The 15275-nt window shown below is 45.9% G+C and overlaps 1 protein-coding gene across 1 annotated transcript in view; it reads right to left on the bottom strand.

Annotated features, from left to right (window-relative positions):
* C7H16orf89 (chromosome 7 C16orf89 homolog) overlaps positions 1-15275 on the bottom strand; it is a 112891-nt gene that overhangs the window by 92326 nt on the left and 5290 nt on the right. The gene's annotated exons all lie outside the window — the stretch shown is intronic.

Genomic DNA, 15275 nt, shown 5'->3' with positions numbered 1-15275 from the left:
TCATTGCCAGCGGTGATTACATGCTCGTTGTCAGGGAGGAGTTATATGTTATTTGCTGGGGAAGTCATATGCTTGTTGTTAGGTGGATGGGGATTTGCATGCTCATTGCCAAGGGGACTTACATGCTAGTTGCCAAGGGGACTTACATGCTTGGGTACTTATATGTTAGTTGGGCGACCACTAAGCTATTTGCTGAGTTTTACGCGTCCCCTCGCGGGGCTCGCTAAGATCGCCACACTTCGGGCTCACCACACTATATAAAATCAACTCCACGCAGACATGAATAGTGGGGGTATGAGCGTACTAACTATAGTGGGTGCCCAACTAACATATAAGTACCCATGCCTGTTGCCAATTGGCATGATTTGGCAAGCCATTCACAGACTTGCACAGGGCAGGTCTGGATGGCAACCATCTGACTGTAGGGTTCTGCTAAATTTCCCAGCAGCGATCAGGTCTGAATAACCTCCATTGTTAACACCAAAGGAAAGGGGAGGGCTTTAATAATGCAGTAGAGAAGTGGAGCTAAATTTACCATGAATGTATTTGCATATCAAATAATGTTATACTGTTTGGCTGTGAAACACGGTAGCAGAACATTGTTTTTATGCAGAAACAGTCTCAATTACATATAGAATAGGCATCCTGCATATCATTTTAATCAGCATAAGCTGCCTGTGCATCTAGTTAGCATACTGATGCACATAACATGCATTTAACAGGATTGAAATGGAAAAATTACATGTGCAGTACATAAGCTATTGTGTCCAGTGTGACAGGGCCTGTGTCCAGTGTGACAGGGGCTGTGTCCAGTGTACAGGCGTTGTGTCCAGTGTCCAGGGGCTGTATCCAGGGGCAGTGTCGAGTGTGACGGCTGTGTCCAGTGTAGAGGAGCTGTGTCCCGGGGCGGTGTCCAGAGGCTGTGTCCATTGTCCAGGGGCTGTGTCCAGGGTGATGGACTGTGTCCAGTGTACAGCGGCTGTGTCCAGGGGCGGTGTCCAGAGGCTGTGTCCATTGTCCAGGGGCTGTATCCAGGGACTGTGTCCAGGCTGACAGGCTGTGTCTAGTGTCCAGGGGCAGTGTCCAGTGTGACGGCTGTGTCCAGTGTACAGGAGCTGTGTCCAGGGGCGGTGTCCAGAGGCTGTGTCCATTGTCCAGGGGCTGTGTCCAGGGTGACGGGCTGTGTCCAGTGTCCAGGGGCAGTGTCCAAGGGCAGTGTCCAGTGTGACGGCTGTGTCCAGTGTACAGGAGCTGTGTCCAGGGGCGGTGTCCAGAGGCTGTGTCCATTGTCATGGGGCTGTGTCCAGGGTGACGGGCTGTGTCCAGTGTCCAGGGGCAGTGTCCAAGGGCAGTGTCCAGTGTGACGGCTGTGTCCAGTGTACAGGAGCTGTGTCCAGGGCGCGGTGTCCAGAGGCTGTGTCCATTGTCCAGGGGCTGTGTCCAGGGTGATGGGCTTTGTCCAGTGTCCAGGGGCAGTGTCCAGTGTGACGGCTGTGTCCAGTGTACAGGAGCTGTGTCCAAGGGCGGTGTCCAGAGGCTGTGTCCATTGTCCAGGGGCTGTGTCCAGGGTGACAGGCTGTGTCCAGTGTCCAGGGGCAGTGTCCAAGGGCAGTGTCCAGTGTGACGGCTGTGTCCAGTGTACAGGAGCTGTGTCCAGGGCCGGAATCCAGAGGCTGTGTCCATTGTCCAGGGGCTGTGTCCAGGGTGACGGGCTGTGTCCAGTGTCCAGGGGCAGTGTCTAGTGTGACGGCTGTGTCCAGTGTACAGGAGCTGTGTCCAGGGGCGGTGTCCAGAGGCTGTGTCCATTGTCCAGGGGCTGTGTCCAGGGGCTGTGTCCAGGGTGACGGGCTGTGTCCAGTGTCCAGGGGCAGTGTCCAGTGTGACGGCTGTGTCCAGTGTACAGGAGCTGTGTCCAGGGGCAGTGTCCAGAGGCTGTGTCCATTGTCCAGGGGCTGTGTCCAGGGGCTGTGTCCAGTGTACAGGGGCAGTGTCCATTGTGACGGCTGTGTCCAGGAGCTGTGTCCAGGTGCGGTGTCCAGAGGCGGTGTCCATTGTCCAGGGGCTGTGTCCAGGGTGACGGGCTGTGTCCAGTGCAATGAAAGAAAATAAATAAAGGTAATAAATAAAATAAAAACACATTTTTGGAGGATGATGGAGGAGGAAATGGTGGGAGATCAGCAACCTGATAGAAGTGCTGAAGCTGCTACCACCAGTCATGACAAGGCCGATGGTCAAAGGCCTAGAGGCCATGTGAAATCAAAGCAGAAATGTCATTTTACAAAGGTCCATAAAAAATCCAAACAGGTAAAGTTACCTACAGAGAAGCATAAAATTGCCAATGTGCCATTCACCACACACAGTGGGAAGGCGAGTTCACAAATGTCACAAATCCCAGAGGAGAGTCGAAGTGTGTCCGCGTATGCCATATGTGAGCCACACCTTTCAAATACTGTATATGAAGAGGAGGTTCATTCCACCATTTGCGTGCCCTCTGCAATTGTGTGGAAGAGCATCCCCAGTCAAGATGCTGACCTGGTTATTGAGGATGCTTGTGAGGAATTGGATGAGGATGTGGGTTCTGTTGGTGTAGCTGGCACACAGAAGGATGTGGATGATGACGATGTTGAGGATAATGTTGTTTGTTTCAAGGCACCGACGGAGACAGCTGTTGTCTGGGGTATGAAAAAGCCCATTCTCATGCCAGGGCAAAAGACAAAATAATCCACCTCGTATGTATGGAATTATTTCTACCCAAATCCGGACAACTGTCAAGCCGTTTGTAGCGTTTGCAAAGCTATTGTAAGTAGAGGTAAGGACGTGCAGCACCTTGGGACCTCCTCACTGTTACGTTACTTGCAGCGCATTCATCAGAAGTTTTTGGTAAAAGAAACTGTGAACAAACATGTAGCAGCCTGCCCAGCATCACTGTCCTGCTCCCTTGTCTCTTTTAGCTCCAAGGGCCTGCAATCTCCTCAAACACCTGCATCATCCACATCCTCATCGATTATTGGATTGGGAAGTAGTCCTGCACCCAATGTCATGAGCATGACTGAATCCTCTCCTATCCTGGAATCCTCTCCTATCCTGGAATCCTCAGTGGCTTCTGCTGCCAGGAAGGGGACCAGGAAGGGTAGTCCTGATCAGTTAACCAAGCAACTGACTGTAAAACAATCCTTTGCAAGGGGGATGAAGTATGCCAGCAGTCACCCCATTGCACAGCGTATTACCGACGCCTTAACAACTATGTTAGTATTAGACGTGCGTCCAGTATCCACAATTAATTCTGTGGGTTTTACCCAGTTGCTTGAGGTCCTGTGTCCCCGGTACCAAATTCCATCTAGGTTCCACTTCACCAGGAAGGCAATACCCAGACTGTACACGGACATTAAAAATAGCGTTGTTAGTGTCCTAAAAAATGCTGCTGTGCCAACTGTCCACTTAACCACGGATATGTGGACAAGCAGAACAGGGCAAACTAAAGACTACATGACTGTGACTGCCCACTGGGTAGATGTATTGCCTTCAGCAGCAGCACCAACAGCAGCTGCAGCAACATCATTTCCCATTGTCATTCAGAGACAGGCTACTCTGTGTATCACAGGTTTCAGTAAAAGGCATACACCTGAAAACCTCCTAGAAAAACTACGGGAAGTCATTGCGCAATGGCTTACCCCACTTGGACTCTCCTCGGGATTTGTGGTATCCGACAATGCCACCAATATTGTGAGTGCATTACATCTGGGCAAATTCCAACATGTCCCATGTTTTGCTCACACAATAAATTTGGTGGTGCAACATTTCTTGAAAAATGACATGGGTGTTCAAGAGATGTTGGCAGTTGTCTGGAAAATTTGTGGACTTTTTGCCATTCTGCAAGTGCGTGCAGGAGATTGGAACACTTGCAAGAAATGCTAAATTTCCCCTGCCATCAGCTGAAGCAAGAGGTGGTCACGAGGTGGAATTCCACCCTCTATATGCTTCAGTGGATGGAGGAGCAGCAAAAGGCCATCCAAAGCTACACCTCGACCTATGACATACGGAGAGGAACAGGAATGCAACTGAGTCAAGCTCAGTGGAGAATAATTTCTGTGTTGTGCAAGATCCTGAAGACCTTCGAGGTTTCTACACGCGAAGTTAGTTCTGACACTGCCAGCTTGAGTCAGGTCATTCCCTTGATAGGCCTTTTGCAAAAGCAGTTGGAGAAATTGAAGGAGGAGTTGAAGCAGAGTGAATCTGCTAAATATGTAGGACTAGTAGATCACCCCCTTAATTCACTTTGCAAGAATCCAAGGGTCGTCGATCTCTTAAAATCAGATCATTATATTTTGGCGACAATACTGGATCCTAGGTTTAAGTCTTACATTGTGTCTTTGTTACCAATGGGCACAAATCTGCAGAGGTGCAAAGACCTCTTGGTCCAAAAATTGTCAGCTGAAGCGGAATGTGGCAGGCACACAACTCCTCCTTCAGTTTCTCCTATTGGGGTTGTGAGGAAAAAAACTAAATTTTCCTAAGAGACCCACTGCTATTCAGTCCGGAAATATACTTGACATCTGGTCCGGACTGAAGGAGCTTCCTACCATAATGGACATGTCTACTGCTACTGGCTATGATGCTATCACAATTGAAAGAATGGTGGATGATTACTTTAGCGATAGCTTCGATATAGGTATGTCAGACTGTCCATTCTATTATTGGCAAGAAAAAAAGGCAATGTGGCGGCCTTTGCAACAAACTGGCTTTGCTTTATTTAAGTTGCCCACCCTCCAGTGTATATCTGAGAGAGTCTTCAGCGCAGCTGGGAACCCTGTTAGCGATCGGCATAGGAGGTTACTTCCACAAAACGTGGAGAAGATAATGTTCATAAAAATTAATTTCAAATTCCAACAACTGGACCTCCTTCACCAGCACTTACGTCCTAATACACACAGTCCTCCTGTATTGGTTGATTCCAGCAACGACAAATTAATTGTGTGTGAAGAAGAGGATGAGGGTGAGGAATCGGATGCTGAGGATGACATCTTGTAAAACCAGTTTGTACACTGCCCATTGCCAGCTTGATTTGTGGAGGCCCAAACAAACCAATCGTTTCAGCCACATGTGACAGTCCCTGCCGCTGAAGTCCCTGTCGCTGAAACTATTGATTTGTTAAACTGTGCATGTCCTGTATACAACATAAGGGTAGGTGGGAGGGCCTAAGGACCATTTCATCTTGCTCTTCTTTGTATTTTTTGCTCTTTGGAGCATTTCTCTTTTTTAGGGGTAGTTTATTAAACTGCCACCCTGTCTGCCCCTGCAGTGCCGCTCTGCTTCCAAGATGTGCCAGGTTGGAAGTGTAAGGTCCCCATGTATGTGATGCCCACTGCTGTCGCTTAGCTTAGTCATCCAGCTACCTCGGTATAACCTTTTGGCCCAACTACAGTAAATGAAAACAATTTTGTGAGCTGTGAAGTGATCAAAATTGACTAGAGATGAGTGGAAACTAATGTTATTGAGGTCAATAATACTTTAGGGGCAAAAATAGGCCCAAATTCTGTTATTTTAGCCATTTTTAGCATTTTTTCATAAAAATCCAGATCCAAAACCAAAACCCGCAAGGTTGGTTTTGCTAAAACCAATCCACATCCAAAACATGAAGGGAGATCCAGATACAAGACCAAAACCCAAAAAAGTGGCCACCGCTCATCTCTAATTAATACTAGGGATGTGCACCGGCCACTTTTCGTGTTTTGGGTTTTAGGTTCTGATTACCTTGAGGTTTTGGGTTCTAATGGGTTTTGCCAAAACACCTCCTAAACGTTTTGTGTTTGGATTTTTTTGGGTAGATACATCAGCAATACTAGTATACTGTATGTGCACCAGCAGAATTTATAATAATTAATTTTATTATTAGGTACTGCTTGGCAGTGGCACTCAGTGGCACACGTCAGTACACCAGCAGCATGGAATTATTTTTTACAGTCCCACACAGCACAAGTATTATTTTTTAATTAAATTATATATAGCACCCTAGTATGTAGTTGTACAACTAGTTAGGAACACTTAGGCAGTAACACTGCCACTGGCAACAGTGGACTGAGTAAATAATACTGGCAACCTCTATTCACAGTACAGGTTGAGTATCCCGTATCCGAATATCCGTTATCCGAATTATTCCGAAAACCATACATTCCAGAAAGTTTAAAAAAAATGTTTTTTTGCTAAAAACTCACTGGGGACATCTGTAACAGCACTACTGAGGGCATGATATGTAACTGGCACTATATATGTACAAGAAAATTATTGCTTGGCATTCAAATTCAATATCTGAAAAAGTACACAAATTTTGTTTCATGTTTTGAAACCTTGTTTTTTGAACAAATAAAATATATTTGTGTGCATTTCATGTGCTTGATGTGTTTATATAGCATAAATGCAAGATACTTCAAAATACATCCTTGAAATATTAAAATATTCCGAAATACGGAATAATCCTTTATCCAAAATTCTCCTGGTCCCGAGCATTTTGGATACGGGATACTCAACCTGTATTCAGTGCAGGCAGCACCAGTGGACTACATATAATTAAATTAATTAAGTATTAATAATAATATAGCAGCCTAGTAGGTAGAGAAACTAAACTAAACTGGCAGTAGCACGGCCAGTGGCCACCACAAAAGGTAGTTACACACCACCAGTAGCACACAATTATGCAGTGCACCAGCAGAATTTATAATAATTAATTTTATTATTAGGTACTGCTTGGCAGTGGCACTCAGTGGCACACGTCAGTGCACAAGCAGCATGGAATTATTTTTTACAGTCCCACGCAGCACAGGTATTATTTTTTAATTAAATTATATATAGCAGCCTAGTATGTACTAGGTAGGTACAATTAGGCAGTAGCACTGCCAGTTGCAACAGTGGACTGAGTAAATAATACTGGCAGATTCAGTGCAGGCAGCACCAGTGGACTTTATATATACTGTAATATAATTAATTATTAATATAATATTATAATATTACAGCACAGCACCAGAGGTAGGCCCCAGCACAGAGGAGACAGTAGTACTACAAGTACACAGTTAGACCATACTTGCCGACTTTGGCATACTCCTTTCCGGGAGAAGCCCAGAGAGGAGAGAAAGGGGGCGGGTAGAGGCTTCGTTTTGGGGGCGGGGCACGTGTGATGTCATCAAGCCCCGCCCCCATGACGGGCTGAAGCCTCAATTTGCGGGTCCGTGGGTGGGGGGAGGGGCTAAAAATGACGCAAAATGCCACGAATTGCGTCATTTAGCCCCGCCCCCTCCCCGCGGACGCGCAAAACTCATAGTTTTTAGACTGCGGGGAGAGGGGGAGCCGGGGCTGTAGGGAAATGCGGGAGACTTGCCCCCCTTCCCGGGGGACCGGGAGGGGGACCCGATTTGCGGGACCCTCCTGGCCATTCCGGGAGGGTAGGCAAGTATGAGTTAGACTATCCTCCTTGCTAGGGAGATCCCACCCTAAGCAGAGAGGAGAACAGAGTACACAGCAGCACTGAGGGAGACAGCCCCAGCGAATAAAATAATTACAGCACAGCACACCAGAGGTAGACTGCACAGAGGAGACAGTAGTACTACAAGTACACAGTTAGACTGTCCTCCTTACTAGGGTGATCCCACCCTAAGCAAAGAGGAGAACAGACTACACAGCAGCACTGAGAGACAGCCCCAGTGAATAAAAAATATTGCGTTCAAGGTCAAGCTCAAGTTTAAGCCCCAGCAGCAGCACCAACACACCCTCTCCCAACCCACTACTAGACTGGAGTGAAGATGGCGGGCACAGCAGCCGCTATTTAAAGCCTTGCGAAATCCGGCGCTGGGCGATGACATTCTGCCCACGCGGATGGACCCGAGTCAGGCGGGAATCTCCTAGCGCTGCTCGGAACCGGGCTCGGAATGATGACGTCTGTGGGTGCTCGGATCTCTGGAATCCGAGTCTGCACATCTCTAATGAATACTGCAGAGTACAGTGCAAAGTGCAGAAGCATGCCCCTAATTATACACAGTCACTAGTATAGGTGCTAGTTTAGGTGCACAGCCTGCAGTTAAAGAGAAATCAGTGATCCACAGCAGAGAGCACAGCATTCAGAAATGTGCTATTTTGAAAATGGCATAGATTCACTGGACTTGGTGCCTTAATTATACTCAAAGTCCAGCGAGAATCTGAGGATGTGAAGATGTTGTTCGCCCTCGCCAGGGCCGGACTGGCCACCTGGCACTTCTGACAAATCCTAGAAGGGCCGATGGCCTTGTGGGCCGATTCCAGGTGAATAAAAAGTAAAGCAGCGCTGAAATTTACAATGTAACAAAATTTATTTTGTACAATAAAAATAACAATTTAAAAACACATTAAAAAATAAAAAAACAATTAATATGGATTAGAACTTGAATGGACCCAATGTTATAGTCACCAATATTGTATAGTAGTGGAACCTGCTCTGATCCAATGAAATGTGGAGGAGTCTTTGTATGCCACTTGATGGTATCCTGAAGTTGTGATATAGGACTACAACCGATGGCAGAGGATGGAATTAGCCTGATCGGGAGTCCCACTGCTGCGAGTGGTCAGGTGTCCAAACAAGGAATCTTGGCTTGAGACTTCCAAAGTGATGGATAATCGATCAGATGTTATTAGGCAGATAGGACCGTCCTTGATGAAAAGGCAAACATCCTGAAGACAATAAGGGTCCAAACAGTGGTGTCACCAACGCGTTTCGCAGTGCTCTGACTGCTTTTTCAAGGCCTGATCGATTATCCATCACTTTGGAAGTCTCAAGCCAAGATTCCTTGTTTGGACACCTGACCACTCGCAGCAGTGGGACTCCCGATCAGGCTAATTCCATCCTCTGCCATCGGTTGTAGTCCTATATCACAACTTCAGGATACCATCAAGTGGCATACAAAGACTCCTCCACATTGCATTGGATCAGAGCAGGTTCCACTACTATACAATATTGGTGACTATAACATTGGGTCCATTCAAGTTCTAATCCATATTAATTGGTTCATTTTTTAATGTGTTTTTAAATTGTTATTTTTATTGTACAAAATAAATTTTGTTACATTGTAAATTTCAGCCCTGCTTTACTTTTTATTTATCTGTTTTTTCCAATTGGGAGCTGACTACTCCCTTAAGCAGCTGCTGTTCTGATAAAACCACTCTTGGTAAGCGCTCCATACCAACCTAGGTTGGCTTTCTTTCGATTCCAGGTGAAGACTGCAGTAACGCCTTCATTGTGCGCTGCACCAATCTGCACACCCCGCGTCATTAGCATACCATCATAGGCATGCGCACCTCCTGATGACGCGCTGCCACCCCCTGCCTTACGGTGGCCGGATCCTTCCGCCATCCATGCGGCAGCTACAACACTGGATTCTGGAGGAGTCTGCCCAGATGTAAGTGATTGCCCCCTTTAAAAAAAAAAAAACATCAGAGATCGGTAATTAACCTGCACGTGCGGCGACCTCGGACTCCATTACATCTCACCCTATTAATAAACAGTATGCTCCTTTTTAGAACAACCATCTACCTGCACATTTACTACATACAGACTTAATTCACACAATGATGTTCAGACCAGACATAGGTCTGATTCATTGGTGTATGATAATGCTGCATGAAATGCGACTTTGGAATCAGTGAATGTATGCAGTGGCGTAACTACAGCACCGCAGCCCCCGCCACCGCAGGGGGGCGCTGTGCATATGGGGGCGCCGGGGGCTACGGTGCTATAGTTACACCTCCCCCTAATCCCCCACAGGCTTACCTATTTCGCTGGTCCCGGCGGCTCCGTTCTTCTGCTGAGGACCACCACAAGGTGGCCGCCCCCATATAGCAGACAGTTCTCTAAAACTGTCTGCTGTATGGGGGCAGCCATTTTGTGGTGGTCCTCAGCAGAAGAACGGAGCCGCCGGGACCAGCGCGAAAGGTAAGGCTGCGGGGGATTGGGGGGTTTGAATGGGCGGCGGGGGGCGCCCCCCCTAACGGCGGGGGGGCACCCAAAACGTAGCTACGCCGCTGAATGTATGTATATGTTAATGTAACAGCAGCCAGGATTGGATTAGAGATTACCACTGAAGCCCTCACACTGATTCCCTGATTGAGTTTATGACGCTTAAAATGGCTGCAGAAAGTGAATCAGAGACATGATTCCTGTGTAGTGTATTGTCCCTATTATACAAAAATTGGGCATTACAGTGTGTGTCATAATATGTAATGGGCAATACAGTGTGTGGCAATGTGTAATGAGCATAATGGTGTGTTCCATAATGTGTAATGCCTGCTTTTTGTGATGCCACACCTACTTTCAATGAGACCACACCCCTTTTTGCGGCACGGCTTCACCACGCAAGGGTCCTGCCTTCGCCGCACAAGGGTCCTGCCTTCGCCGCGCAAGGGTCCCGCCTCCTGCAGGTGGGCCTGTGTGCTCAAAATGGCCCTCGCTGTGGGATCCGAGCCACCAGAGCCATGGACCCCACTCATCTCTACTTCATACTAAAGATTGTGCTATTTGCAATAAATGGAGATGCATGCCAACAGCTTAAAATAAATTACAATTAGCTTGGTTCTATTGATCAGACTGAGTTTATGTATATTTTATATTTGATTTTTGACAAAATATTTATGCATACTGTATATCATTTTTCTGTATATCCTTTTTTTCTTTAAACATCCTAGCAACTGATGTGTGACTTCTAACATGTATAACTTTTAACATTTCATAACCTTACATAACTAAACCTGAAATAAAGACTCAGAGACTTAGGTTTGGCAGACATTGGCCCTTATTCTGATCGGTGCGGATATTCCCGCATTCTTACGGAGCGGTCCGCACGCCACGGTGTTTTGCCGCATGCGGCCATCGTCCGTAGAAACGCCCACGTGTCCTCCGCATTCGGACGGACTCACTCTTTAAGAACAGGGCGTGTTTACGGACGACATACAAACCATGCGTGTGCGGGAGAAACACTCCGATTCTGCACGGTATTACAGAGTATAACAGAGTATGCTCGGAAATACCGCATCCGACCGGGAGCCAAGCGGTGCTACCGCCCGTAAGCGGAGTATTTACGCCAAACAACCCACTATTAAGTATCTTCTGCAATACATCACATGACCCACTTATTCAATTACCTATCCTCATAAAAAACTTCTTATTTGGAATTGGAATCAATTAGATGCCAATATATCCTTACAAGCATGCCTAACACATGCATTGCACACATTAACCCTTACAGCAATTGAAGTGCAATGGTTTCAATTAAAGCACTGACAAGCGTCCTATTAGTGAGTAATGAGTAAAGGAGTCGATTCTATTGGGTTCAGGTGTTAATGCTTGTAGTCATTAGGCGTACGTTCGCCTACCGCATGAACGAGTGGTGTCCGCAAAGCAATAGTACACTTGTGGACACCGCACATTTCTTCCCTTTTTGATCGCGTGCATTCGGAGTGGTATCCGAATGTACGCCCCCCAACATAAGTGTACTCCCCCGTGTCCGCCCATGTTTCCGCCCCGTTTTGCCCACTTTGAAACTACGCCCATGTGTCATTCCGCATGACGCCCATAATACGCCCATATTTCCCGACTGATTGCGGGGAACAGTTTTGGACGGGATTTGGCCGAACAGGTACGGAGTCAAGGCGTGGCACATGCGCGTTGCGTTCTCCACGCATGCACAGACGCCGTAAAGACGCGATCCGAAAGTATGCGGTAAAGTACGCGTCAATCAGAATAAGGGCCATTGTTAGTTGAATTTATTTAAAGCACTTTATGCTAAATTCACAGGTTCACAGGTTCACAGGTTACTGCATTGACTACCCCCCGTCCGGGTGGGGTCACTGTCCCCGAGTAGGAGATCCAAAAGTCAATGAGGGGTGACCGGACCGAAAACAAACCATGTATGCTGCCTCATCACTTAATGAAGACCTAAATCCATTAACCGTCCGTTCTTTCCCGTCTATCAGCCAACACAATTAACACCCACCAACCAGCAAGCCAACAAGGGGAGGGAGGGCGGGAAAACTTTCAGGAAAGGGAGGAAGACTCCTCCCTTTCCTGTCCCTAAATACAAGATAACTCTGCGGTACTTGTGTATTATAGCGGCGCCCCGATGTACATCGTACGATGAACGTATTGCATCGCATCGCATGCCATGTACCCGATGGCATGCGATGCAACGCGATTTTGACCCCCTATATGCTTTTGAGCACCCCAATGGGTGCTTACAATGTTAAATGCACCCCCACGCCACCCCCCCCCCACTATAAACGTGAACCCGAAGCGTGGCGAGCGTAGCGAGCCCGCGAGGGGCGGCGGTACGCGTCCTACGACCTTTTCATACCCCCACTATCCACGTCGGCGTGGAGTTGAGAATAGATTAGTGTGGCGAGCGCAGCGAGCCACCGAGCCCGAAGCGTGGCGAGCGCAGCGTGCCCCGCGAGGATACCTTCACAGGTAAACGCGTCTCTTTGTGGGCTTCACAGGTATCCGCGTCCCCTCACGGGGCTCGCTGCGCTCGCCACGCTTCGGGCTCGGTGGCTCGCTGCGCTCGCCACACTAATCTATTCTCAACTCCACGCTGACGTGGATAGTGGGGGTATAAAAAGGTCGTAGGACGCTTCGGGTTCACGTGGGGGTGCATTTAACATTGTATGCACCCATTAGGGTGATTAACATTGTATAAGCACCCATTAGGGTGCTTATACAATGTTTAATCGCATCGCATCGTATGGCATTGTATGCCATGTACGATGGCATACAATTTGAAAATTGTATGCCATCATACACTAACCAACGAAATCACGTCGCATCGCATACCATCGCATGCGTTATGGTATACGATGCGATGGGCGCCGCCAAAATACACAAGTACCAACTCTGCCATTCCTTGCTTGGGTAGCTCTTTTTTTTTTATTTATTTTTTTATATTAAACACTATAGTAATATTGGTCTTCGTATACTTCTACATAAAAAACTAACTCAGATTTCCGCAGTCCCACTATCTTGTCCCCATTTTGTTTTCTCAAAAGGGAATATTACTTGGCGTTATATATCCTGTTCCAGGGACCTTATATAATACTTCCATTTCCCATAGAATCTTAAACCTCCCTTTTCTGGGTCTGTCATCGCAGTTTGTCTCTCAAAATACATTGTTTTCCTCAATAGTTGTTTCACGTTTTCTAGCCTAGGGGCTTTCCTTGCTATCCAGTTGTTCAATATAATTTTTTTTGCGATTGTAACAATTATTGTCAATATAGGTATCAATTCTCTGTTATCCCCCTTCAGGTTCCAGCTTGAAAAATCTGCACATAGTAAAGCTTTCGGATTAATTTCTACCTGGATATTAAACATGTTATTTATATAATTAATCAGTTTATACCAATATCGTCGTATCTTAGTGCATTCCCAAAAGTTGTGCTTAAAAAGTGCATTTTGTGCTTTGCATTTTGGACACCTTCCTTCTTCTGTTTGAACCATGTGTTTACGTTGTCCTTGGGTTATATACGCCCTGTGTATAGTACGAAAGTGCACCTCTTGTAGCAGTGCTGACGGTAATTGTTTCAAAGTGCTTTCTAATTGTGCTAGTGTGTCTAGTGTGAAAATTCCTTCTGGGAAATCTCTTCCCCAGGCTGTAATTAGTGAAACCCATAATTTCTGTTTGCGTATATTCAATACATCCCAATATAGGTATCTTGTCCTATATGGGGTTGTTTTACTTAATTCAAGTAGGTTTATTACCCTGCCCCTATTTACTTGTGAAATGTGTGGTGTTAAATTTTGAATATAGTGACGTAATTGTAGATACATAAAAAACTGTTTTTTTTCCAGTTTAAATTTCTCTATTAAAACTTGGTATGACAATAGGGCCCCTCCTGGGTCGAATACATCTTTAACATCCATGATGCCTTGTTCATGCCATTTCTTGAATAGTACATTATCCATTGCTGGCTGGAATAACGGGTTACCACAAATTGCTATATATTTAGAGGAAGAATGCGAAGACTGTAGGCTTTTATGGATTTTTATCCATGCCAAGTAAGAGGGCATAAAAAAAGCATTTGACTTTATTTTTATGGGAAGTGCTTTCCTTGGGGTATGCAACAGTGCCACTATCTCATAATTGGAATATGTTGACCTACGTAGCAGCCAATCTGCTAGATATCTAAAAGAGACTGCCAGTGCGAATGCCTCTGTATTGGGGATTGCCAGACCCCCTTCTTTGCGACCTAGTTGTAGTTTATTTAGCGCTATTCTAGCTCTTTTTCCTTGCCATAAAAATTTAGAGAAAGCTTTATTACATTTTAGGGAGTCTTTCTTAGACATCTTCATAGGCAGCATTTGAATTGGATATAGAATTTTTGGCATTATTATACTCTTTAAGACAGCTGCTCGTCCCAGGAGAGATAGAGGTAAATTTTCCCAATCACTGAGCTGTTTACTTACTTTTTTAATAATAGGCGTATAATTATTATTATACAGGTCCCCTAGTTTAGCTGTAAATTTAATACCTAGGTATTTTAGTGGGGTTGTTAGGTAGTGGAATTGCGTGAATGTCTGCCTAAACTTAGCTGTTATTGGTACATTTCCAAGACACAGGATCTCGGATTTATTCCGGTTCACCCTGTACCCTGCAAATGCTTCAAATTGGGCAATGTTTTTGTATATACTCTGTACTGATGTTTCCGGGTTAGAAATAAAAAGTAGCAGATCGTCTGCAAATAGTGAAATTTTAATTTCCTTTGTTCCTACTTTTATACCTTGGAATTCTGTATTTGACCTCAGGAGTATGGCTAATGGTTCTATTGCAAGCGCGAACAGTAGTGGGGAGAGAGGGCATCCCTGGAGGGTCCCCCTTTCTATTTTTATATGATTTGATAGTTGGCCATTGCTCAAGATTTGGGACGTAGCTAGATTGTATAACGCCTTCAATGTCTCCTGGAATTCCTCAGGAAATCCAAATCTTTTTAGGGTCTCCCAGAGGTGGTCCCAGGAGAGAAAATCGAAGGCTTTCTCCGCGTCAATTGCCATTAAAATATTTGATGTTTTATCCTGCAGTTGGTCTAAATTCTGTATTACCGCAAGTATTTTCCTGATGTTACGCGTGGAGTGCCTGCCTGTAATGAAGCCTGTCTGATCTTCATTTACCAGTAGTGGTATTGAATGTTTTATTCGGTCGGCCAATATTTTAGTAAATATTTTGTAGTCGACATTCAGTAATGATATCGGGCGATACGATTCCAATTTTTTGGGGTCT

This window comes from Crinia signifera, chromosome 7 (genome assembly GCF_055691185.1).
Source record: "Crinia signifera chromosome 7, ASM5569118v1, whole genome shotgun sequence".
NCBI lineage: Eukaryota > Metazoa > Chordata > Amphibia > Anura > Myobatrachidae > Crinia > Crinia signifera.
Note: the sequence above shows the minus strand (reverse complement) of the source record. Positions and strands in the feature narration are given on the sequence as shown.